The sequence below is a fragment of the Bufo gargarizans genome, chromosome 1 (assembly GCF_014858855.1).
Source record: "Bufo gargarizans isolate SCDJY-AF-19 chromosome 1, ASM1485885v1, whole genome shotgun sequence".
NCBI classification, from domain to species: Eukaryota; Metazoa; Chordata; class Amphibia; order Anura; family Bufonidae; genus Bufo; species Bufo gargarizans.
In genome coordinates, this window is record NC_058080.1 from 90,554,084 (window position 1) to 90,578,936 (window position 24,853).

The window sequence follows — 24,853 nt, forward strand, 5'->3', positions numbered from 1 at the left end:
GCATAAAAAGATGATGATGCTGGATAACCCTCTTGCCCAACGGTTGACCGCTGGCTTGTCGGAACTGCTAGCCCGCCAACTACTGCCATATAAACTGGTGGACTCGGAGGCCTTTAGAAAATTTTTGGCCATTGAAACACCGCAATGGAAGGTCCCAGGAATGAAATATTTCTCCCAGAAGGGCATCCCAGAGCTATATGGCCACGTTCAGCGGCAAATGAATGTATCCCTGGCACACAGTGTCAGTGATGCAAAGAGAGGAGAGAGAGGTAGTCGGGCGGCACTGCTTGCACTGGTAATGCCGTAATAAACCAGACCGAGATGCGGTTAAACGTGCTTCTTAATGTGGTGCTCAGCAAGAAAGATACTGTAGACAGTAGATTGCAACATGAGGAGAAGGCAGAAATAAAGTTGCGGCACTCACCAAAGTATATAACTCTTTCTTTATTGAAGCTTCCTCAAAGGGTAGCTGGAGGATCCAGGGGCGGACACAAAGTTGCGAGCGGCGACGGCCGTTTCGCGCGCAAGATCGCGCTTCCTCAGGCCACTGAATGCGTCATCGCGCGTACGTGCGCTTTATGCAGGTGGATAGGGGGACGGCCGACGCCGTCAGCAACTATCTCGCTCCCACGGATATGACGTAGCTAAAATACATGCAATCAATAGGTTCGATCATAGTACAAGCATACTGGAAAAAAGACAACACCGACATTGGAGATATATAAGAAGAAAGCGGACATCAAGGGATATATAAAGTACAGCAGCACAACATATATATTGAAACTATAATGGTAAAATCACCTTTGTAGATAGATTCACCAAAGTGGGGAAGGGGGAGATGCGCTTATATTTAGGGCATATGCGCAACAATAGGCTCCTCTATATCGAGCGCATGCGACTCACAGGAACACCGACATATCTTGGCACTGACACAGTGTCAGTGCCAAGATACATCTGACCACAGACACGTGGTCTAGCAAACATGGGCAGGGAAGGTACTTAACTTTTACTGCCCACTGGTTGAACCTTCTGACGGCCGTCAAGCATGCCTCTTCTTTTCCTCCTCCTACTCTATCCTCCATCTCCTCCTCGGCTGACTCCTCCTTTTCCGCAGCTACCGTCTCTTTCGCTGCGCCCCCCAAGATCCCAAGAACCTATTTGACATGCCAGGTGAGACGTTGCCATGCTGGCCTTCATCTGCTCCTGAATGGCCCGCATATCCTGGTGGTGCTCCTTCTGCATTTTTGCCACTTTGCCACTTTGGCCAGTACTGTTGGGAAACAAAAATTATTATTATTATTATTATTATTATATTTTTTTATTGTTTCTATTTTTATTTGTATTTTTACAGTGTTCACCTAAGGGGTTAGGTCATAGGATATTTTTTATAGAGACGGTCGATATGTATGCGGCATATATGTACACGGCGACATGTTTGCTTGTCTATTTTTTACCTTTATGATTATATAGTTTATTAGTTTGTGATATTTCAGTACAGTATAATTTTATCTTGTTTGCTAGTGATAGTTCAATAGAGTTTAATATAATTTATTTGTTAAGTTAATAGTTTTAATGTAGATTAGTGGGGTTTTTTTTGTATTACTATAGTGTATGTTGTCCCCTCATTGTTGGCCCCTTTAATGTTTATGTACATGTTATGGATACATAATCATATTGCTATGTGCACATATTTACCCTCCTGGCGGGGGCTGGTGATCGCCTCCTCTTCCACCGAGTCCTGAGATGGGGCGGTGCTGGAGTGTCGAGCACTTTCCATCTCCACCTCTTTCACTTCTCCCACATCTGGTGGGTGTGGCTCAATAGGCTGGGAGGGTCCGGCCTATTCCTCCTCTTCCTCATCTTCCTCCTTTAACCTCCACAGCCTCCGCCGATTGCCTTTTCCGAATGGAGGGAATAGGAACTTCTGGAAATCACAGAATGTTCAGATTTTTGAAAAACAACTCAGAAGTCTTAACAGCATTAGATATAAATAAATTCCAATATGAAGGGATCTATATATAATTGCAGTTACTGCCAGATTTTTGCAGCATAACTCAATCAAAAATGAACAGCATGCAAACAGACATCCCCTCCGCAATGTCTTGATGAAACAATAGGGAGAGAGGAGACCTATGGGATGAGCGTATCATAGGATGATCTACTTCTCTACACCAGAGTCGCTACTTCTTAATCCCATCACTAACACAATAGAACAAAGGGACAAATAAACAAATACATTCATTGGGAGTCTCAGAGCAGAGTTAACCCTTATTGTGTTTATGGATTCACACCATGCAACTTTAATGGGGAATAGGAAAGATGTTGATTATAAACTCAACCAATAAATCATTTTTTATAGTTCACTCTAACCCAAATAGGTCGGAGTGGGGGTCTCCATAGTTCTGGGTCCATAGCCCGTAGGAAGGAGGCTAGCCCCCAGTCTTCTACTGCAGACCCAGTGATGGTTCACTCCGTCACTTGTACAAAATCAGCTGGTTACATCCGAAATCTCTATTGTGCTGTGTGTTTAAAAAAAATAAAAATATAAATAATATATATATATATATATATATATATATATATACACACACAATACAACCACAGCTAGGTTGAGATGTTGGATGTAATTTGGTTAATTTGGGGTGTGTCCCACCAGGTACTAATTAATCAGTTGTAAAGGGATATAATACTTATTTGCATTACTGTATATACAGTACCTTCCAAATGTATTCACCCCCCTTGACTTTTTGTTTATTTTGGTACATTACAGCCTTCTGTTAAAGGTTTTGTTATTCTGAACTCTGAATGGATGAAACAGAACACAATAGTCTAAGTCGGTGAAGTGAAATGAGAAAAATATCTAAATAAAATTATTGTTTAGAAATAAAAAAACGAAAACTGCCATGTGCGTATGTATTTAACCCCTTTGTTCGGAAGACCATAAAAAGCTCTGGTGCTACCTATTTAAGAAGTCACATAATAAGTAAAATGATGTCCACCTGTGTGCAATCTAAGTGTCACATGATCTGTCATTACTGGAGGAAGGTGCTCTGGTCTGATGAGACTAAAATTGTACTTTTCAACACTCAAAGTAAACGCTATGTCTGGCGCAAACCCAACACATTACATCACCCAAAGAACACCTTCCCCACAGTGAAACGTGGTGGTGGCAGCATAATGCTGTGAAATGTTTTTCAGCAGCCGGGACTGGGAAACTGGTCGGAGTTGAGGGAAAGATGGATGGTGCTAAATACAGGGATATTCTTGAGCAAAACCTGTACCACTCTGTGCGTAAATTTGAGGCTAGGATGGAGGTTCACCTCCCAGCATGACCCCAAACACACTGCTAAAGCATCACATGAGTGATTTAAGGGGAAACATGTAAATATGTTGGAATGGCCTAGTCAAAGCCTAAATCTCAATCCAATAAAAAATCTGTGGTCAGACTTAAAGATTGCTGTTCATAAGCGCAAAACATCCAACTTGAAGGAGCTGTATCCGTTTTGCAAGGAGGAATGGGCAAAAATCCCAGTGGTAGGATGTGGCAAGCCCATAGGGCCTTATCCAAAGTGACTTGGAGCTGTGATTGCCGCAAAAGGTGGCTCTACAAAGTATTTACTTTAGGGGGTTAATAGTTATACACATTAACCTTTTCTGTTATTTTGTCCTATTTGTTGTATGCCTTACAATTAACCAATTTAAAAAAAAAGTTCTGTGGGCATGTTCTACAAACTAAATTATGCAAATCATCAAACAATCCATGTTAATTCCAGGATGTGAGACAACAAAAAAAGAACAAAGTCAAAGGGGATGAATACTTTTGCTTAGCACTGTATTCATTACAGAGTGTTGGAAAAACATCCAAAAGTTATTTATGCATCTATGGTACCTGTGAAATGCCAGCTCCAGCACAATCCGCTGCTTCTTGGCATGGGACCGGGTGCGGTCATATCCCTGCCCCAACATCCGCTACAAGATAAAAATGCAAGAATATAATCCCAATTTTTAACAATAATAGTATTGCAAATAATTTACTCAAGTAAACTGCAAAAAGTATTTAAGTCTTTGAATTGAAAATATTTGATTTAGACTGCCTGCACACTGGCCTGTTTTTTCACAACTACGGACCGTACAAACATGGCCTGCCATCCTGCAGAGTGGACGAGCGCACAGCGTCATTGGTGTGTGTGTGTGTGGTATATAGTGTGTGTCTGTGTGTGTGCGGTATATACTGTGTGTGTGTGTCGCATATAGTGTGTGTCTGTGTGTGTGCGGTATATATTGTGTGTGTGGTATAAAGTGTACGGCATGACAATAGATGTACAATGTGCATGTGAAATATATTTCTCTGCTTTCCATACAAATACACTACTAACATACTGGGTGTGATGTCACAGGAATACTTAGTGCAACAATCACTAATATCTAGTGAGACCTTTCAAAATGTGAAGTTTTGTGCACTTAAGAAAAATTAGAATCGCAGAAGTTCACACTGGCAATTTTTTTTATAACACTCTTTATGCATATAAAGCGATTGTTCAGATGTTCAGTTGAAATTCAAAAAAATTTTGGGTGTGAAGTACCACTGCTATACCTAGTAGACAGGTTAAACGATAAAAATATTTGTCTGTTACATTTTCTGGTGAAATTCATCAATTTTTGGGTGTGATGTACCACTGCTATACCTAGTAGGCCGGTTAAAAAAATTATAATTGTCAGTTACATTTTCAGGTGAAATTAACCAATTTTTGGGTGTATAGTACCACTGCTATACCTAGTAGGCCTGTTAACAAAAAAAACTAAAAATTGCAAGTTACATTTTCATTTGAAATTCAAGAATTTTTGTGTGTGAAGTACCACTGCTATACCTAGTAGACATGTTAAACAATAAAAAAAAAATTGTCTGTTACATTTTATGGTCAAATTCACCAATTTTTGGGTGTAATATACCCCTCCTCTACCTAGTTGACAGCTTAATAAATTTAAATAATTTTTATTTTACATTTTCGGGTGACAATAAACAATTGTTTTCTGTCATAGACCCCTGCTCTACCAAGTAGACAGGTTAATTCATTTCTGTAATTTTTCTGTTAGGCTACTTTCACACTAGCGTTCGGGTATCCGCTTGTGAGCTCCGTTTGAAGGGAACTTTCAATGTAAAGTCTGGATGGATCCGTTCAGGCTACTTTCACACTTAGAAATTTTTTAACAATATAATGCAGACGGATTCGTTCTGAACGGAGCCACCGTCTGCATTATATGAGCGGATCCGTCTGAGACGGATCCGCTCTGAACGCAAGTGTGAAAGTAGCCTTACACTCTTGGGTTGACATTATACAATGTTAGATGTGAATAAACCCCTGCTCTGCATAGGTAACAGGGAATAAAATGTCTGAAATGCTTCTTTAATTGATGCGTACCACCTCCTTTGATTAAATGCTTAAACTTAAACAAGTTGTACCACATTTAAGCTTCAATACTTTGTCCCACATTTCCACTTTACTCTTTTGGTCAACATTTGCGCCTCAATAGCTTTTCCCACATTTCCGCTTGACTCTTTTGGCCCACATTTTGGCTTCTGTAATTTGTCCCACATTTGCGCCTCAATAGCTTTTCCCACATTTCTGCTCGATCCCAATTTTTTAAAATAAATTTATCTCCCTTAAATTTGGTCTCTTTTTCTCACGCTCCCTCTCCGGCCTGGAACCCTGATTCTTCACCACCCGTGATCACCATGGTAGGTGCATAAAAGAACATCGAAAGTTGCAGATATCAAATTGGATCGTGAACATCACGGGGACGTGCGACATGGTGGGGCAGTAAGTATGCATACGCCTACACAAACTAACTGACAGGGGTCAGCCCCTGCAACTTCTGGGTCTCCAAATTGGGTACATGGCCTGAGCTTGCCCTTTAAGCCTTGGAGGTGCTGGCCTGCCCTGCAGCCGTTGTATTGTCTGAACGTGTGTTTAGCACGACTGGAGTGGTTATCACAGGTTATATTTCCCAAATGTTTTGGGTGTACCCTAATTTAAAAAAAATATATACATTTTAAACCAAAAAGCAGTGTAGGCTGCCTCCTCCTCCTCCACCGCCACTTCCACCTACACCACCAGATCCACCGCTTCCTTAACCTCCTACTCCATATTGACCTGGTCCTCCTAGATCAAGATTATTATTTTTTATTTTTGCATATTTTATGTATTTTAAGTCATTTCCCTATCCACATTTGTTTGCAGAGCACTTGCCATGCTCTTAATCATATTTTGACAACATTTGCAGCCCTCTAGCCCTTTCCATGACATATTTACAGCCATTTTAGTGCTCAAAAACTTGGGTCCCCATTGACTTCAATGGTAATCGGGTTCGGAGTCAAGATCGGGTCAAGTTCGGGTCCCGAACTCAAACTTTTTTCCGAAGTTCAGCCGAACCTGTCGAACCCGAACATCCAGGTATCCGCTCAACTCTACTATTAGTAGAGACATTTAATCTGCTATGGTAGAGCAAAAATGTCCTTATAGCTTTTGCCTTTTGATAACTATAATTAAGGTTTATTAACAAGTTGCCTTTTCAACTCTGTATTGATTAGCCCGCAGTCTTCAGATTTTTATTTATTTTTGTTAAATTGCATATTTCATTAATAAGTGGTCATCAATTTAAACACTTAAAAACTAATTGATCATGAAGTCAGATTTAAATATTGATGACCTACGATCACATGTAAAAGTTAATTTGACTTTTAATAGAAGTAAAAAATGTAACTGTGATAGAAATTATAGAAAATATTAGTTTATTAAGCACAACTTGGTAAACTAATGGGTGATCTTTGGCACCTTAATTTGAAAAAACCCCAAAACAAAACTAAAAAAAAAACACTTCCAGGGGTGTATGTCCCACATCCCTAAAAAATTGTTTAGACTTTTATAATACTATATCCACCAGTGCACCTTGAAGACTTTGACACATATTTCTAACACAAGTTTGACAAATTATAGAAAGCTTCAAGCCACAACCCCTCTACTACTGCTTATTACTCTTTCTCCATAACCTACTTCACTCCCATCACTTATGTTAAGCTTTCCACTTTACTTGTAAAAACACACTTGACCCAATCCCATCCCATCTCAATCCCAACCTTACTATTGTGTTTATCTTAGACCTAATCCATCTCCATGAACCTATTGAAAATTACTGGTGTTTTTTCCCATCTTTATTGAAACATGTAGCCATCTCATTTATTCTTATAGGGGTTATATTCATGACTAGAGTTGAGCGAACACCTGGATGTTCGGGTTCGAGAAGTTCGGCCGAACATCCCGGAAATGTTCGGGTTCGGGATCCGAACCCGATCCGAACTTCGTCCCGAACCCGAACCCCATTGAAGTCAATGGGGACCCGAACTTTTCGGCACTAAAAAGGCTGTAAAACAGCCCAGGAAAGAGCTAGAGGGCTGCAAAAGGCAGCAACATGTAGGTAAATCCCCTGCAAACAAATGTGGATAGGGAAATTAATTAAAATAAAAATTAAATAAATAAAAATTAACCAAAATCAATTGGAGAGAGGTTCCATAGCAGAGAATCTGGCTTCCCGTCACCCACCACTGGAACAGTCCATTCTCAGATATTTAGGCCCCGGCACCCAGGCAGAGGAGAGAGGTCCCGTAACAGAGAATCTGTCTTCATGTCAGCAGAGAATTAGTCTGCATGTCATAGCAGAGAATGAGGCTTCACGTCAGCCACCACTGCAACAGTCCATTGGCATATATTTAGGCCCAGCACCCAGGCAGAGGAGGGAGGTCCCGTAACAGAGAATCTGTCTTCATGTCAGCAGAGAATTAGTCTGCATGTCATAGCAGAGAATGAGGCTTCACGTCAGCCACCACTGCAACAGTCCATTGGCATATATTTAGGCCCAGCACACACACAGGCAGAGGAGAGAGGTCCCGTAACAGAGAATCTGGCTTCATGTCAGCAGAGAATCAGTCTGCATGTCATAGCAGAGAATGAGGCTTCACGTCAGCCACCACTGCAACAGTCCATTGGCATATATTTAGGCCCAGCACACACACAGGCAGAGGAGAGAGGTCCCGTAACAGAGAATCTGGCTTCATGTCAGCAGAGAATCAGTCTGCATGTCATAGCAGAGAATGAGGCTTCACGTCAGCCACCACTGCAACAGTCCATTGGCATATATTTAGGCCCAGCACCCAGGCAGAGGAGGGAGGTCCCGTAACAGAGAATCTGTCTTCATGTCAGCAGAGAATTAGTCTGCATGTCATAGCAGAGAATGAGGCTTCACGTCAGCCACGACTGCAACAGTCCATTGGCATATATTTAGGCCCAGCACACACCCAGGCAGAGGAGAGAGGTCCCGTAACAGAGAATCTGGCTTCATGTCAGCAGAGAATCAGTCTTCATATCATAGCAGAGAATCAGGCTTCACGTCACCCACCACTGTAAGAGTCAATTTTCATAAATTTAGGCCCAGAACCCAGGCAGAGGAGAAAGGTCCCGTAACAGACAATCTGGCTTCATGTCAGCAGAGAATCAGTCTTCATATCATAGCCTAGAATCAGGCTTCACGTCACCCACCACTGTAAGAGTCAATTTTCATAAATTTAGGCCCAGAACCCAGGCAGAGGAGAAAGGTCCCGTAACAGACAATCTGGCTTCATGTCAGCAGAGAATCAGTCTTCATATCATAGCAGAGAATCAGGCTTCACGTCACCCACCACTGCAACAGTCAATTGTCATAAATTTAGGCCCAGCACCCAGGCAGAGGAGAGAGCTCCCGTAACAGAGGATCTGGCTTCATGTCAGCAGAGAATCAGTCTGCATGTCATAGCAGAGAATGAGGCTTCACGTCACCCACCACTGCAACAGTCCATTGGCATATATTTAGGCCTAGCACACAGGCAGAGCAGAGAGGTCCCGTAACAGACAATCTGGCTTCATGTCAGCAGAGAATCAGTCTGCATGTCATAGCAGAGAATGAGGCTTCACGTCACCCACCACTGCAACAGTCCATTGGCATATATTTAGGCCTAGCACACAGGCAGAGCAGAGAGGTCCCGTAACAGACAATCTGGCTTCATGACAGCAGAGAATCAGTCTGCATGTCATAGCAGAGAATGAGGCTTCACGTCACCCACCACTGCAACAGTCCATTGGCATATATTTAGGCCTAGCACACAGGCAGAGCAGAGAGGTCCCGTAACAGACAATCTGGCTTCATGTCAGCAGAGAATCAGTCTGCATGTCATAGCAGAGAATGAGGCTTCACGTCACCCACCACTGCAACAGTCCATTGGCATATATTTAGGCCTAGCACACAGGCAGAGCAGAGAGGTCCCGTAACAGACAATCTGGCTTCATGACAGCAGAGAATCAGTCTGCATGTCATAGCAGAGAATGAGGCTTCACGTCACCCACCACTGCAACAGTCCATTGGCATATATTTAGGCCTAGCACACAGGCAGAGCAGAGAGGTCCCGTAACAGACAATCTGGCTTCATGTCAGCAGAGAATCAGTCTGCATGTCATAGCAGAGAATGAGGCTTCACGTCACCCACCACTGCAACAGTCCATTGGCATATATTTAGGCCTAGCACACAGGCAGAGCAGAGAGGTCCCGTAACAGACGATCTGGCTTCATGTCAGCAGAGAATCAGTCTGCATGTCATAGCAGAGAATCAGGCTTCACGTCAGCCACCACTGCAACAGTCCATGGTCATAAATTTAGGCCCAGCACCCAGGCAGAGGAGAGAGGTCCCGTAACAGACAATCTGGCTTCATGTCAGCAGAGAATTAGTCTGCATGTCATAGCAGAGAATCAGGCTTCATGTCAGCCACCACTGCAACAGTCCATTGGCATATATTTAGGCCTAGCACACAGGCAGAGGAGAGGTTCATTCAACTTTGGGTAGCATCGCAATATAATGGTAAAATGAAAATAAAAATAGGATTGAATGAGGAAGTGCCCTGGAGTCCAATAATATATGGTTATGGGGAGGTAGTTAATGTCTAATCTGGACAAGGGACGGACAGGTCCTGTGGGATCCATGCCTGGTTCATTTTTATGAACGTCAGCTTGTCCACATTGGCTGTAGACAGGCGGCTGCGTTTGTCTGTAATGACGCCCCCTGCCGTGCTGAATACACGTTCAGACAAAACGCTGGCTGCCGGGCAGGCCAGCACCTCCAAGGCATAAAAGGCTAGCTCTGGCCACGTGGACAATTTAGAGACCCAGAAGTTGAATGGGGCCGAACCATCAGTCAGTACGTGGAGGGGTGTGCACACGTACTGTTCCACCATGTTAGTGAAATGTTGCCTCCTGCTAACACGTTGCGTATCAGGTGGTGGTGCAGTTAGCTGTGGCGTGTTGACAAAAGTTTTCCACATCTCTGCCATGCTAACCCTGCCCTCAGAGGAGCTGGCCGTGACACAGCTGCCTTGGCGACCTCTTGCTCCTCCTCTGCCTTGGCCTTGGGCTTCCACTTGTTCCCCTGTGACATTTGGGAATGCTCTCAGTAGCGCGTCTACCAACGTGCGCTTGTACTCGCGCATCTTCCTATCACGCTCCAGTGCAGGAAGTAAGGTGGGCACATTGTCTTTGTAGCGTGGATCCAGCAGGGTGGCAACCCAGTAGTCCGCACAGGTTAAAATGTGGGCAACTCTGCTGTCGTTGCGCAGGCACTGCAGCATGTAGTCGCTCATGTGTGCCAGGCTGCCCAGGGGTAAGGACAAGCTGTCCTCTGTGGGAGGCGTATCGTCATCGTCCTGCCTTTCCCCCCAGCCACGCACCAGTGATGGACCCGAGCTGCGTTGGGTGCCACCCCGCTGTGACCATGCTTCATCCTCATCCTCCTCCACCTCCTCCTCATCCTCGTCCTCCTCGTCCTCCAGTAGTGGGCCCTGGCTGGCCACATTTGTACCTGGCCTCTGCTGTTGCAAAAAACCTCCCTCTGAGTCACTTCGAAGAGACTGGCCTGAAAGTGCTAAAAATGACCCCTCTTCCTCATCCTCCTCCTCCTCCTCCTGGGCCACCTCCTGTTCCATCATCGCCCTAAGTGTTTTCTCAAGGAGACATAGAAGTGGTATTGTAACGCTGATAACGGTGTCATCGCCACTGGCCATGTTGGTGGAGTACTCGAAACAGCGCAACAGGGCACACAGGTCTCGCATGGAGGCCCAGTCATTGGTGGTGAAGTGGTGCTGTTCTGTAGTGCGACTGACCCGTGCGTGCTGCAGCTGAAACTCCACTATGGCCTGCTGCTGCTCGCACAGTCTGTCCAGCATGTGCAAGGTGGAGTTCCACCTGGTGGGCACGTCGCATATGAGGCGGTGAGCGGGAAGGCCGAAGTTACGCTGTAGCGCAGACAGGCGAGCAGCGGCAGGATGTGAACGCCGGAAGCGCGAACAGACGGCCCGCACTTTATGCAGCAGCTCTGACATGTCGGGGTAGTTGTGAATGAACTTCTGCACCACCAAATTCAGCACATGCGCCAAGCAAGGGATGTGCGTCAAATTGGCTAGTCCCAGAGCTGCAACGAGATTTCGCCCATTATCACACACCACCAGGCCGGGCTTGAGGCTCACCGGCAGCAACCACTCGTCGGTCTGTTGTTCAATACCCCGCCACAACTCCTGTGCGGTGTGGGGCCTGTCCCCCAAACATATGAGTTTCAGAATGGCCTGCTGACGTTTACCCCGGGCTGTGCTGAAGTTGGTGGTGAAGGTGTGTGGCTGACTGGATGAGCAGGTGGAAGAAGAGGAGGAGGAAGCCGAGAAGGAGGAGGTGGCAACAGGAGGCAAAGAATGTTGCCCTGCGATCCTTGGCGGCGGCAGGACGTGCGCCAAACAGCTCTCCGCCTGGGGCCCAGCTGCCACTACATTTACCCAGTGTGCAGTTAGGGAGATATAGCGTCCCTGGCCGTGCTTACTGGTCCACGTATCTGTGGTTAGGTGGACCTTGCTACAGATGGCGTTGCGCAGTGCACACTTGATTTTATGGGATACTTGGTTGTGCAGGGAAGGCACGGCTCTCTTGGAGAAGTAGTGCCGGCTGGGAACAACATACTGTGGGACAGCAAGCGACATGAGCTGTTTGAAGCTGTCTGTGTCCACCAGCCTAAATGACAGCATTTCATAGGCCAGTAGTTTAGAAATGCTGGCATTCAGGGCCAGGGATCGAGGGTGGCTAGGTGGGAATTTACGCTTTCTATCAAATGTTTGTGAGATGGAGAGCTGAACGCTGGCGTGTGACATGGTTGAGACGCTTGGTGACGGAGGTGGTGGTGGTGGTGTTGGTGGTACATCCCCTGTTTGCTGGGCGGCAGGTGCCAACGTTCCTCCAGAGGCGGAGGAAGAGGCCGAGGCGGCAGCAGCAGAATAGGCCGAGGCGGCAGCAGCAGAAGAGGTAGCAGGGGGAGCCTGAGTGACTTCCTTGGTTTTAAGGTGTTTACTCCACTGCAGTTCATGCTTTGCATGCAGGTGCCTGGTCATGCAGGTTGTGCTCAGGTTCAGAACGTTAATGCCTCGCTTCAGGCTCTGATGGCACAGCGTGCAAACCACTCGGGTCTTGTCGTCAGCACATTGTTTGAAGAAGTGCCATGCCAGGGAACTCCTTGAAGCTGCCTTTGGGGTGCTCGGTCCCAGATGGCGGCGGTCAGTAGCAGGCGGAGTCTCTTGGCGGCGGGTGTTCTGCTTTTGCCCACTGCTCCCTCTTTTGCTACGCTGTTGGCTCGGTCTCACCACTGCCTCTTCCTCCGAACTGTGAAAGTCAGTGGCACGACCTTCATTCCATGTGGGGTCTAGGACCTCATCGTCCCCTGCATCGTCTTCCACCCAGTCTTGATCCCTGACCTCCTGTTCAGTCTGCACACTGCAGAAAGACGCAGCAGTTGGCACCTGTGTTTCGTCATCATCAGAGACATGCTGAGGTGGTATTCCCATGTCCTCATCATCAGGAAACATAAGTGGTTGTGCGTCAGTGCATTCTATGTCTTTCACCGCTGGGGAAGGGCTAGGTGGATGCCCTTGGGAAACCCTGCCAGCGGAGTCTTCAAACAGCATAAGAGACTGCTGCATAACTTGAGGCTGAGACAGTTTCCCTGGTATGCATGGGGGTGATGTGACAGACTGATGGGGTTGGTTTTCAGGCGCCATCTGTGCGCTTTCTGCAGAAGACTGGGTGGGAGATAATGTGAACGTGCTGGATCCACTGTCGGCCACCCAATTGACTAATGCCTGTACCTGCTCAGGCCTTACCATCCTTAGAACGGCATTGGGCCCCACCATATATCGCTGTAAATTCTGGCGGCTACTGGGACCTGAGGTAGTTGGTACACTAGGACGTGTGGATGTGGCAGAACGGCCACGTCCTCTCCCAGCACCAGAGGGTCCACTAACACCACCACGACCATGTCCACGTCCGCGTCCCTTACTAGATGTTTTTCTCATTGTTATGGTTCACCACAACAACAAATATATTATTTGGCCCAATGTATTGTATTCAAATTCAGCGGGATATAAATTTGAGGCCTAGTATTTAGGCGCTGGGTGACCGGTATGGATTTAGTGACAGAATTAGACTTGGAAATGCACAGAAGCGTGTGTGTGAAGTTATTCTGAATGACCCTATGTGCACCTTCAATATTATATACCCTTTTAGGGATAGATTTCAAATAGCTCTGATATAGCAGAAACCACTAAATTATGAAATTGCTAAATTGGGAATTGTACTTCAACCCAGAACAAAAAATGTGCTTTGACGGACACTAAATATCTTGCCCAGCAACAACAGTACAGCGGTGGGTAACGAGAGATTTAGAGGGATTTAAATTTGAGGCCTAGTATTTAGGCGCTGGGTCACCGGTATGGATTTAGTGACAGAATTAGACTTGGAAATGCACAGAAGCGTGTGTGTGAAGTTATTCTGAATGACCCTATGTGCACCTTCAATATTATATACCCTTTTAGGGATAGATTTCAAATAGCTCTGATATAGCAGAAACCACTAAATTATGAAATTGCTAAATTGGGAATTGTACTTCAACCCAGAACAAAAAATGTGCTTTGACGGACACTAAATATCTTGCCCAGCAACAACAGTACAGCGGTGGGTAACGAGAGATTTAGAGGGATTTAAATTTGAGGCCTAGTATTTAGGCGCTGGGTGACAGGTATGGGTTTAGTGACAGAATTAGACTTGAAAATACACAGTAGCGGGTGTGTGTGAAGTTATTCTGAATGACCCAATGTGCACCTTCAATATTATATACCCTTTTGGGATAGATTTCAAATAGCTCTGATATAGCAGGAACCACTAAATTATGAAATTGCTAAATTGGGAATTGTACTTCAACCCAGAACAAAAAATGTGCTTTGACGGACACTAAATATCTTGCCCAGCAACAACAGTACAGCGGTGGGTAACGAGAGATTTAGAGGGATTTAAATTTGAGGCCTAGTATTTAGGCGCTGGGTCACCGGTATGGATTTAGTGACAGAATTAGACTTGGAAATGCACAGAAGCGTGTGTGTGAAGTTATTCTGAATGACCCTATGTGCACCTTCAATATTATATACCCTTTTAGGGATAGATTTCAAATAGCTCTGATATAGCAGAAACCACTAAATTATGAAATTGCTAAATTGGGAATTGTACTTCAACCCAGAACAAAAAATGTGCTTTGACGGACACTAAATATCTTGCCCAGCAACAACAGTACAGCGGTGGGTAACGAGAGATTTAGAGGGATTTAAATTTGAGGCCTAGTATTTAGGCGCTGGGTCACCGGTATGGATTTAGTGACAGAATTAGACTTGGAAATGCACAGAAGCGTGTGTGTGAAGTTATTCTGAATGACCCTATGTGCACCTTCAATATTATATACCCTTTTAGGGATAGATTTCAAATAGCTCTGATATAGCAGAAACCACTAAATTATGAAATTGCTAAATTGGGAATTGTACTTCAACCCAGAACAAAAAATGTGCTTTGACGGACACTAAATATCTTGCCCAGCAACAACAGTACAGTGGTGGGTAACGAGAGATTTAGAGGGATTTAAATTTGAGGCCTAGTATTTAGGCGCTGGGTCACCGGTATGGATTTAGTGACAGAATTAGACTTGGAAATGCACAGAAGCGTGTGTGTGAAGTTATTCTGAATGACCCTATGTGCACCTTCAATATTATATACCCTTTTAGGGATAGATTTCAAATAGCTCTGATATAGCAGAAACCACTAAATTATGAAATTGCTAAATTGGGAATTGTACTTCAACCCAGAACAAAAAATGTGCTTTGACGGACACTAAATATCTTGCCCAGCAACAACAGTACACCGGTGGGTAACGAGAGATTTAGAGGGAATTAAATTTGAGGCCTAGTATTTAGGCGCTGGGTCACCGGTATGGATTTAGTGACAGAATTAGACTTGGAAATACACAGTAGCGGGTGTGTGTGAAGTTATTCTGAATGACCCTATGTGCACCTTCAATATTATATACCCTTTTTGGGATAGATTTCAAATAGCTCTGATATAGCAGGAACCACTAAATTATGAAATTGCTAAATTGGGAATTGTACTTCAACCCAGAACAAAAAATGTGCTTTGACGGGCACTAAATAACTTTCCCAGCTACAACAGGACAACGGTAACGAGAGATTTAGAGGGATTTAAATTTGAGGCCTAGTATTTAGGCGCTGGGTGACAGGTATGGGTTTAGTGACAGAATTAGACTTGGAAATACACAGTAGCGGGTGTGTGTGAAGTTATTCTGAATGACCCTATGTGCACCTTCAATATTATATACCCTTTTTGGGATAGATTTCAAATAGCTCTGATATAGCAGAAACCACTAAATTATGAAATTGCTAAATTGGGAATTGTACTTCAACCCAGAACAAAAAATGTGCTTTGACGGACACTAAATATCTTGCCCAGCAACAACAGTACAGCGGTGGGTAACGAGAGATTTAGAGGGAATTAAATTTGAGGCCTAGTATTTAGGCGCTGGGTCACCGGTATGGATTTAGTGACAGAATTAGACTTGGAAATACACAGTAGCGGGTGTGTGTGAAGTTACTCTGAATGACCCTATGTGCACCTTCAATATTATATACCCTTTTTGGGATAGATTTCAAAGAGCTCTGATATAGCAGGAACCACTAAATTATGAAATTGCTAAATTGGGAATTGTATTTCAACCCAGAACAAGAAATGTGCTTGAACGGACACTAAATAACTCGCCCAGCTACAGCACTAGGGACAGATTTAGCTGGATATAAATTTGAGGCCTAGTATTTAGGCGCTGGGTGACCGGTATGGATTTAGTGACAGAATTAGACTGGGATATGGCCAAAAAATGAACAGACTATTGCTGGTTAAATGCACTTGGTGTGACAGCTTCACCCTGATGTAGGCTTTAGCCAAAAAACAACCACACCATTGAGGGTTAAATGCACTTGGTGACAGGCGCAGCTTGCCCCTGATTTTGTATATGGCCAAAAAATGAACAGACTATTGCTGGTTAAATGCACTTGGTGTGACAGCTTCACCCTGATGTAGGCTTTAGCCAAAAAACAACCACACCATTGAGGGTTAAATGCACTTGGTGACAGGCGCAGCTTGCCCCTGATTTTGTATATGGCCAAAAAATGAACAGACTATTGCTGGTTAAATGCACTTGGTGTGACAGCTTCACCCTGATGTAGGCTTTAGCCAAAAAACAACCACACCATTGAGGGTTAAATGCACTTGGTGACAGGCGCAGCTTGCCCCTGATTTTGTATATGGCCAAAAAATGAACAGACTATTGCTGGTTAAATGCACTTGGTGTGACAGCTTCACCCTGATGTAGGCTTTAGCCAAAAAACAACCACACCATTGAGGGTTAAATGCACTTGGTCGCAGCTTGTGCTGGCGCACCACAAGACACAAAATGGCCGCCGATCACCCCAGAAAAATGAGACTGACAAACGGTCTGTGCAGCCTAAAAACAGTGAGCAATTGAGGATCAGCAGCTCAATGATCCACAGCTGCAGATCGATCAGTTAATCAAGTCCTTTGGAGGAGTTAATCTGCCTAATCTCGCCCTACTGTCGCAGCCGCAACCTCTCCCTACGCTAATCAGAGCAGAGTGACGGGCGGCGCTATGTGACTCCAGCTTAAATAGAGGCTGGGTCACATGGTGCTCTGGCCAATCACAGCCATGCCAATAGTAGGCATGGCTGTGATGGCCTCTTGGGGCAAGTAGTATGACGCTTGTTGATTGGCTGCTTTGCAGCCTTTCAAAAAGCGCCAAGAAAGCGTCACAAAAGCGCGAAGAAAGCGACGAACACCGAACCCGAACCCGGACTTTTACGAAAATGTCCGGGTTCGGGTCCGTGTCACGGACACCCCAAAATTCGGTACGAACCCGAACTATACAGTTCGAGTTCGCTCATCCCTATTCATGACCTATTCATAGGCCATCAATATCAGATGGGTATGGCTCAGACACCTATAGGATAAATATCTCATTGGTTATCTTGCACCAAATATGTTGTGCTGGTTGAGCCATGTGAAAAAGTAGTGAAGGAAACTTTTGTACATAGACCTGTCCTTTCTGTCTAGCTATCATGCCATCTCACTATTGTATTCCAATTCACCTCAAAACTCCTTAACACCTCTCATCCAGCCCTCTTTTTGAGCTTTTATAATCTGGTTCCCAATGAAACCAAACCAAAGTGTCAACTGTCAAAGCTTTGCAATATCTGTTGACACAACTTACCAGTCCCTCTTGTTACAAAGTATCTTCTCCATCAGAATCACTGATTTGGTTCTCTCCTGGATCTTGGCCAACCATAAATTTAGTGTCTACCACATACACACTAGTGATGAGTGGCAGGGGAAATAATCAAATTTGCAATATTTTGTGAATATTTGGTATAATATTTGTCATATTTTTGTGTATTTGCAAATTCAAAATTATTTTCTTGATCGTGAAAAATTGGCAATGTAATATTTGGGTAATTCGTGTGAAATACAGGCATTGGTCACTATAGCTACATTTTTCAAGCTGCTAGAAGTTTCCTGAGACTGGAGAAAATGGTTAGCATGGCAGAACATTACAATATCTTTATATGCAGATAGAGTGCTACAATATATTTGAAAATTCCGAAATTGGCACTAATGATGCAAATATTTTGGCGCAATATGAGCAAAATGTTTACAGGTCTGACTACTTATTAGTGATTGGTGCACTTATTGATGTGAACTTGTGACATCACAGCACTATGTATGTATTTATGTAGCATACATACATAAAGTACATACATACATACAGTACATTGGAATAAGTAGGTGTGCAACCTTTAAATAAAAAATTATCCCAAATGAAAAATATACATAAATCTGAGTGAACGGCGGCACTTAGTAACCAGCAGGTCCTACCGGTACCCAGGGACGGTCGCCAGATGCTTCACCATCCGATGCAGATATCCGAAATAAACGGCTGGCAATAGTACACATGTGTGCAGGGTCCCTAGTCTGGTCCCTATAGCTATCTAGCCGGTCAGCCCTAATACTAAATAGTATGGTCGCAGCCTGACCACAGGGCACTCGTCCTTATAAGGACGACCCTGTCCGGAACCTGTCCCTCAATTGGAAATTCTATATGTCCCTAGAAATGCATGAAAAAAAATCCCTACACGCATGTTTCACTGCCAGGACATGAAGAAGTTCATCAGCGGAGATGGAAAAAAGTGGTGCATCCATCCATCGATTAAAGATCGATCACACTGACCCAGAAATGACTAAAATAAATCAGCTGGTCTAGAGGTATACCAAGATGGTCAGATCCTCAATGGGCTACCTCATAGATAGGAGGTGAAGGAATGGTGCAGTATGTAGATGCGCATACCTGCACGTGGGATGCCAATTGCACTTGTGCCCCCTCCTCATTTAAATAGCTACCTGGTTCCCGCTGTTGCCACCTGCGATGTTCCTAGCCCATGAGCGCACCCGCCCGCCCGCACGTCAGCGCGGTGCATGCGCCCATCACAGTATGGGAACGAGGTGTGATACGCAGGAAGAGTATAGCTTTGGCACTCCTGCGCATGCACGATCTCTTACTGGATCTCGCGAGATCGCTTTAGCCGTCTAAAGCGGCGAAGATCATCCGAAACAATAGCTATACAGAATCGATCTTTGTATTCGGTAGTGGACAGAACGATCGGACTATCAAATGTCTACCCGAATATTCTGGACCTCAATCGGCCCCATTTAAAGATATTCATAGCAATTTATCCTATGGGGGATAAAATCGGCCTGTGAGCGGTAGCACAAAAATAGAGACAGATTATGCTACTAATTAGTGGATACAGTGATGGTCTCTGCGTCTCACACCTTGTTCCCATACTGTGATGGGCGCGTGCGCCGCGCTGACGTGTGGGCGGGCGGGTGCGCTTATTGGCCAGAAACATCGCAGGTGGCAACAGTGGGAACCAGGTAGATTTTTAAATGAGGAGGAGGTACAAGTTCAATTGGCGTCCCACGTGTAGGTATATGCATCTACATACTACACCATTCCTTCACCTCCTGTCTATGAGGTAGCCCATTGAGGATCCGATCATCTTGGTATACCTCTAGACCAGCTGATTTATTTTAGTCATTTCTGGGTCAGTGTGATCGATCATTTATCTATGGATGGATCCACAACTTTTTTCCATCTCCCCTGATGAACTGCTTCATGTCCTGGCAGTGAAACATGCGTGTAGGGATTTTTTTCATGCACTTCTAGGGACATATAGAATTTCCAATTGAGGGACAGGTTCCGGACAGGGTCGTCCTTATAAGGACAAGTGCCCTGTGGTCAGGCTGCTACCATACTATTTAGTATTAGGGCTGACCGGCTAGATAGCTATAGGGACCAGACTAGGGACCCTGCACACATGTGTACTATTGCCAGCCGTTTATTTTGGATATCTGTATTGGATGAGCTACTACCGACACTACGTGTGGTGAAGCATCTGGCGACCGTCCCTGGGTACCGGTAGGACCTGCTGGTTACTAAGTGCCACCGTTCACTCAGATTTATGTATATTTTTCATTTGGGATAATTTGTTATTTAAAGGTTGCACACCTGCTTATTCCAAGGTATGTCTTTGCACACTTTATTTTGGACCTTACCAATTTTATCTGCATTTTCATAATAAATGTTATGTTTTAGGGTTATCTTTTCGGATTTATGCTTTGACTCCAGGTAATCCAGGGCGCAGACATATATCAGATCTGACATCTCACTTTTTTGATTAGCATTTAATTAATGTGCGCCAACCCTTTTCATTCAATGCTTAAACTTTAACAAGTTGTCCCACATTTGCGCTTGAATAATTTGTCCCACATTTGCGCTTGAATAATTTGTCCCACATTTGCGCTTGAATAATTTGTCCCACATTTGCGCTTCAATAATTTGTCCCACATTTGCGCTTTAATTATTTGGCCCACATTTGCGCTTTAATTATTTGGCCCACATTTGCGCTTTAATAACCTTTCCCATATTTCCATTCGATCAAATTTTTTTTTTATCCATTTATCTCCCTTGGATCTAGTCTCTCTTTCCCACGCTCCCTGTCCGGCGTGGAACTCTGATTCGCTGATAACCGTGATCAACATGGTAGGCTCAGAAAGGAACATCAAAAGTTAATAGAGAAGATATCCAAATGTATGGTGGACGTCATGGTAGCACCTCTGCATAGCTGACAGGAACATACATTTCAAAATATTGTCTGTTACATTGTCAGGTGACATTTTTCTAATTTTGCCGGATAGAAACCCCTGCTCTGCGGGGGGGGGGACCCTGGCTGCTGGCGTGGATGGCTGTGTGAAAGAGCTGCTCCTCCATGTCCCAGCATTTACAGCCCTATAATCAGCAGTGGCCTGATCAGAAATGGTCAAATACGTCCGAGTCAGGGGACTAGACCCCCCAGATACCCCTAGATCTCACAAAGTGCAACAAGACATGCAGAAATTCCTTAAAAAGAGGAGCTCACACTTTCCGGGAGCATGCGCCAAAATGGCGACGGCATGCATGAAGGAGAAGGAGGCCGAAGATTCAGAGGCGGACAGTGAGCTCTGCGGCACAACTGACGATCAGGACCCGGCACCGGTATCCAAGTCCTTTCTCACTAAAGTGCTTAGCCAAGCACTGGACAAAGCCCTCAGACCGGTCCTGACCGAATTGGCAGACATCAAAACTGAGATTTCCCAAGTGGGACACAGAGTTGAGGACTTAGAGCAAGCAGCGCACAAACTGAGTTCGCATGCCACAGGAGTAGCTGATTGCCAAAATGGACACGCCGAAGAGCTCAATAATTCTTGCTCACTGCTGGAAGATCAAGAAAACCGCAGCAGGCAGCATAATGTTTGGATAAAAGGCTTACCCGAATCCTGGGCTGCTGAATCGCTACACAAAGTAGCCATGGAGATATTCGCGGATTTGTTGGATCCTGACTCTGCTGCGACAATCACAATAGAGCTCATACACAGAGCCTTGAGACCCCAGCTGAAAACAAATGAGAGACCGAGAGATGTGGTCTGCGGCCTACTGTCTTTTGTGGACACTCATGTCATGGAGGCGGCACGTACTAGAGGCCGAATTTCATATGGTGGCACAGATATTGCGCTATACCAGGACATTGCGCCATCAACACTGGCAAAACGGTGCATAATGAAGCCTCTGCTTGATGCCTTATGAGCACAAAAGATTCCATACACTTGGATGTACCCTTTTGGACTGTCCATACACAAGAATGGAAAGCACATCGCCATACACACACTGGATGATCTAGACAAGGCGTGGGAGCACATTGGTATCCAGCCTATCGACATATCTATGTGGCTACCGGTGGCCTACCCGACAACACTCCTGGTCCTACCACAGCTTGAATCCTGGAGAAGAATCCATCGCACCAAGGCCAGCAAAGCGACCAAGTACCTGATGGGATCACAGATCTTCCACCCTGAGGACTTACCACGCCGAAATCTGGTCCAGTATTGATGGGAGCATGGGAGGGTCCCGGTGGTGGTCCTTTCATTGTGGATGGTCCCTACCCTTTAGTACATATATTGTATAAGGTGGAATTTACTGCCCCTTCACCATAAGTCCAGGGACCTACAGCTAGACCACTGCATAACCTAGGGGTTTGTGATAGCCACTAACCCCCAACGAGTGTTCCGGTGCATCTTGCACCTTGTTTGATGTTCACTAATAAGGAATTCTTGATAAATGTTCTCAGCACCTTATTACCTGACAGTTTACACTTGTATAGCTTAAATGACAATGTGTTTCCGTTTAATGTATTCAGCATCTCCCTAAAGGCTCTTTAATAGTGATGCCTGATAAGCACCTCATTTTGTTTTACTTAATGTACCCAGCATATTCAATGTATTCAGCATGCCTAATGTACTCAGCATAGTTGATGTACTTAGCCTAGGCATACCTAAAAGTATATTTGTGATGGTCAGACATAAGTACACCTTTGTTTAATGTACTTAATGTCTTCTTGCCTGAAAGTTTAGATTTGGGATGCAATTTAGGGGTATGTTCTTAATTAATGTACTCAGCACACCTCTACCTGACAAGATTAGACTTATGTCTACTAAGCTCATTCTCCCCCCCACCTCTCTCCACCCCATCCCTCCCCATTCCCTCTCCCACTTCTATTAGAATTTAGGAATTTATTAGATTATATAGGTCACTAAAATAGTGCTAACATTTCTGGCTGTGATGCCTGGGTAACATGACCAGGCTAGAAGTATTCTTGTGTTTCACCCCCTTGCTATCAATATTCACCATTAAAAACACCTGTTGTGATAGCCTCATATTACTGGCCTCAGATAACCGATTACCCAGTAACCGATTTGTTCTGTTGAACGTTTTTGTTCTCTCTATCGTCTCTTGATTTCTCTTCTTTTCTCTCCCTCCCCTCTTTCCCTCCCTATTGGTAGCCCACTCAGACCCTTCAACGTATCCTCTAGACGAATTCACAGATAATATCTCTGTCCTGAAAGTAGATAATTTTACCCACTGGGATGACTGATATAGTGGTCTCTACATTCAATGTGAAAGGTCTCAATTCACCTCAGAAACAAGGTCAAGTTATGCTTGCTCTCAAGAAAATGTGTTCCCATATAGTGTTTCTTCAGGAAACTCTCCTCTGCCAGAGGAAAATGCCAAGATTACCAAAGCATCCATTTGCGCACAGGTATCACAGTGTACAGCCAGTTTCAGCTTCTAAAGGGTTTGCCATAGCAATCCATCAATCTATCCCGTTTACCTTCCTACAGCAGCACTGGGATGCAGAAGGAAGACTCCTGTTAGTCAAGGGCTCAATAGCAGATCGCAAATTTACTTTGGCTAATTTTAATGTTCCAAATAAGTCTCCCGTGCATTGGCTTCTACAAGCTCTTGACACAATTAAACTTTTTGCTGAAGGACAGATAATTCTGGAGCTGACCTAAACCTAGTTTTAAACCCTGATATGGACTCATCTTCGGCTAAGTCCCATGTAACCCAAAAGCTTCTCAGTAGACTCCATAAGAAACTCCATGACTTACACTTAGTTGATGTAAGGCGTAGCCTTAACCCCACAGACAAGGACTTCTTTTATTATGTACCGCATGGGAACCATCACCTTGTCCGAACACGCACCTTGTTTGGCGAATTTCACCCTGGCCTCTCTACCAAAAAGAGAATGGAGTTGGAAGTTGAATGAATCTCTACTGCACAATCAACTTTATCTGGATCAGGTTAGGACCCAATTGACAGAGTACTTTGCGCTCAACTCCTCCACACACAGCTCGCAACCTATTATATGGGAGGCCCAGAAGGCGTTTATTAGAGGCTGCTTTATGTCTTTGGGCACTAGGGTTAAGAGGGAACAACAAAAAGCCGTTGACACACTCTTAGCAGATATAGCAACAATAGAGAAACCCCTGCTCTGCATAGGTGACAGGGAATAAAATTTCTGAAATTCTTCTTTAATTCATGCACGCCACCTCCTTTCATTCAATTCTTAAACTTTATCAAGTTGTCCCACCTTTGCACTTCAATAATTTGTCCCACATTTGCGCTTTAATAATTTTTCCCACATTTACGCTTAAATAATTTGTCCCACATTTGCGCTTCAATAATTTGTCCCACATTTGCGCTTCAATAACTTTTCCTATGTTTCTGCTCGATCAAAAAAAATGTAATCCATTTATCTCCCTTGGATGTGGTCTCTCGAAAGTTGATAGAGAAGATATCTAAATGGATGGTGGACGTCACAGGGATGTGGGATCAGGCAGAAGGTATCTAGGAGTCAACAAAGCATCAGCAGGGCCTTTCCTGGCTAACGTTTCCAAATCCATGAATAACTGTATTGTTATTTATCGTCACTACCTCCCCGAGTCGAGAGTGGGTAATTGCCGCGCGCCCCCTCCTTTCCTTCAATTCTTTTTAATAGCTTTTTAATCCGTTGTAATAGCTTCTCCCACATTTTCGCTTGATCAAAATTAAATTTCATGCATTGATCTCCCTTGGCTATGGTCTCCCTTTCTCACGCTCCCTCTCCGGGGTGGAACCCTGATTTGACGCTAACCGTTATCAACATGGTAGGCGCAGAAAAGAACATTGAAATTTGATAGAACATCACGGGGACGTGCAATATGGTGGGGCAGTATGTTTGCACATGCCTACAGGAACTGACTGATGGTTCTGCCCCCTGCAACTTCTGGCCTGAGCTTGTCCTTTACGCCTTGGAGGTGCTGGCCTGCCCTGCAGCCAGTGTATTGTCTGAATGTTTGTTTAGTATGACTGGAG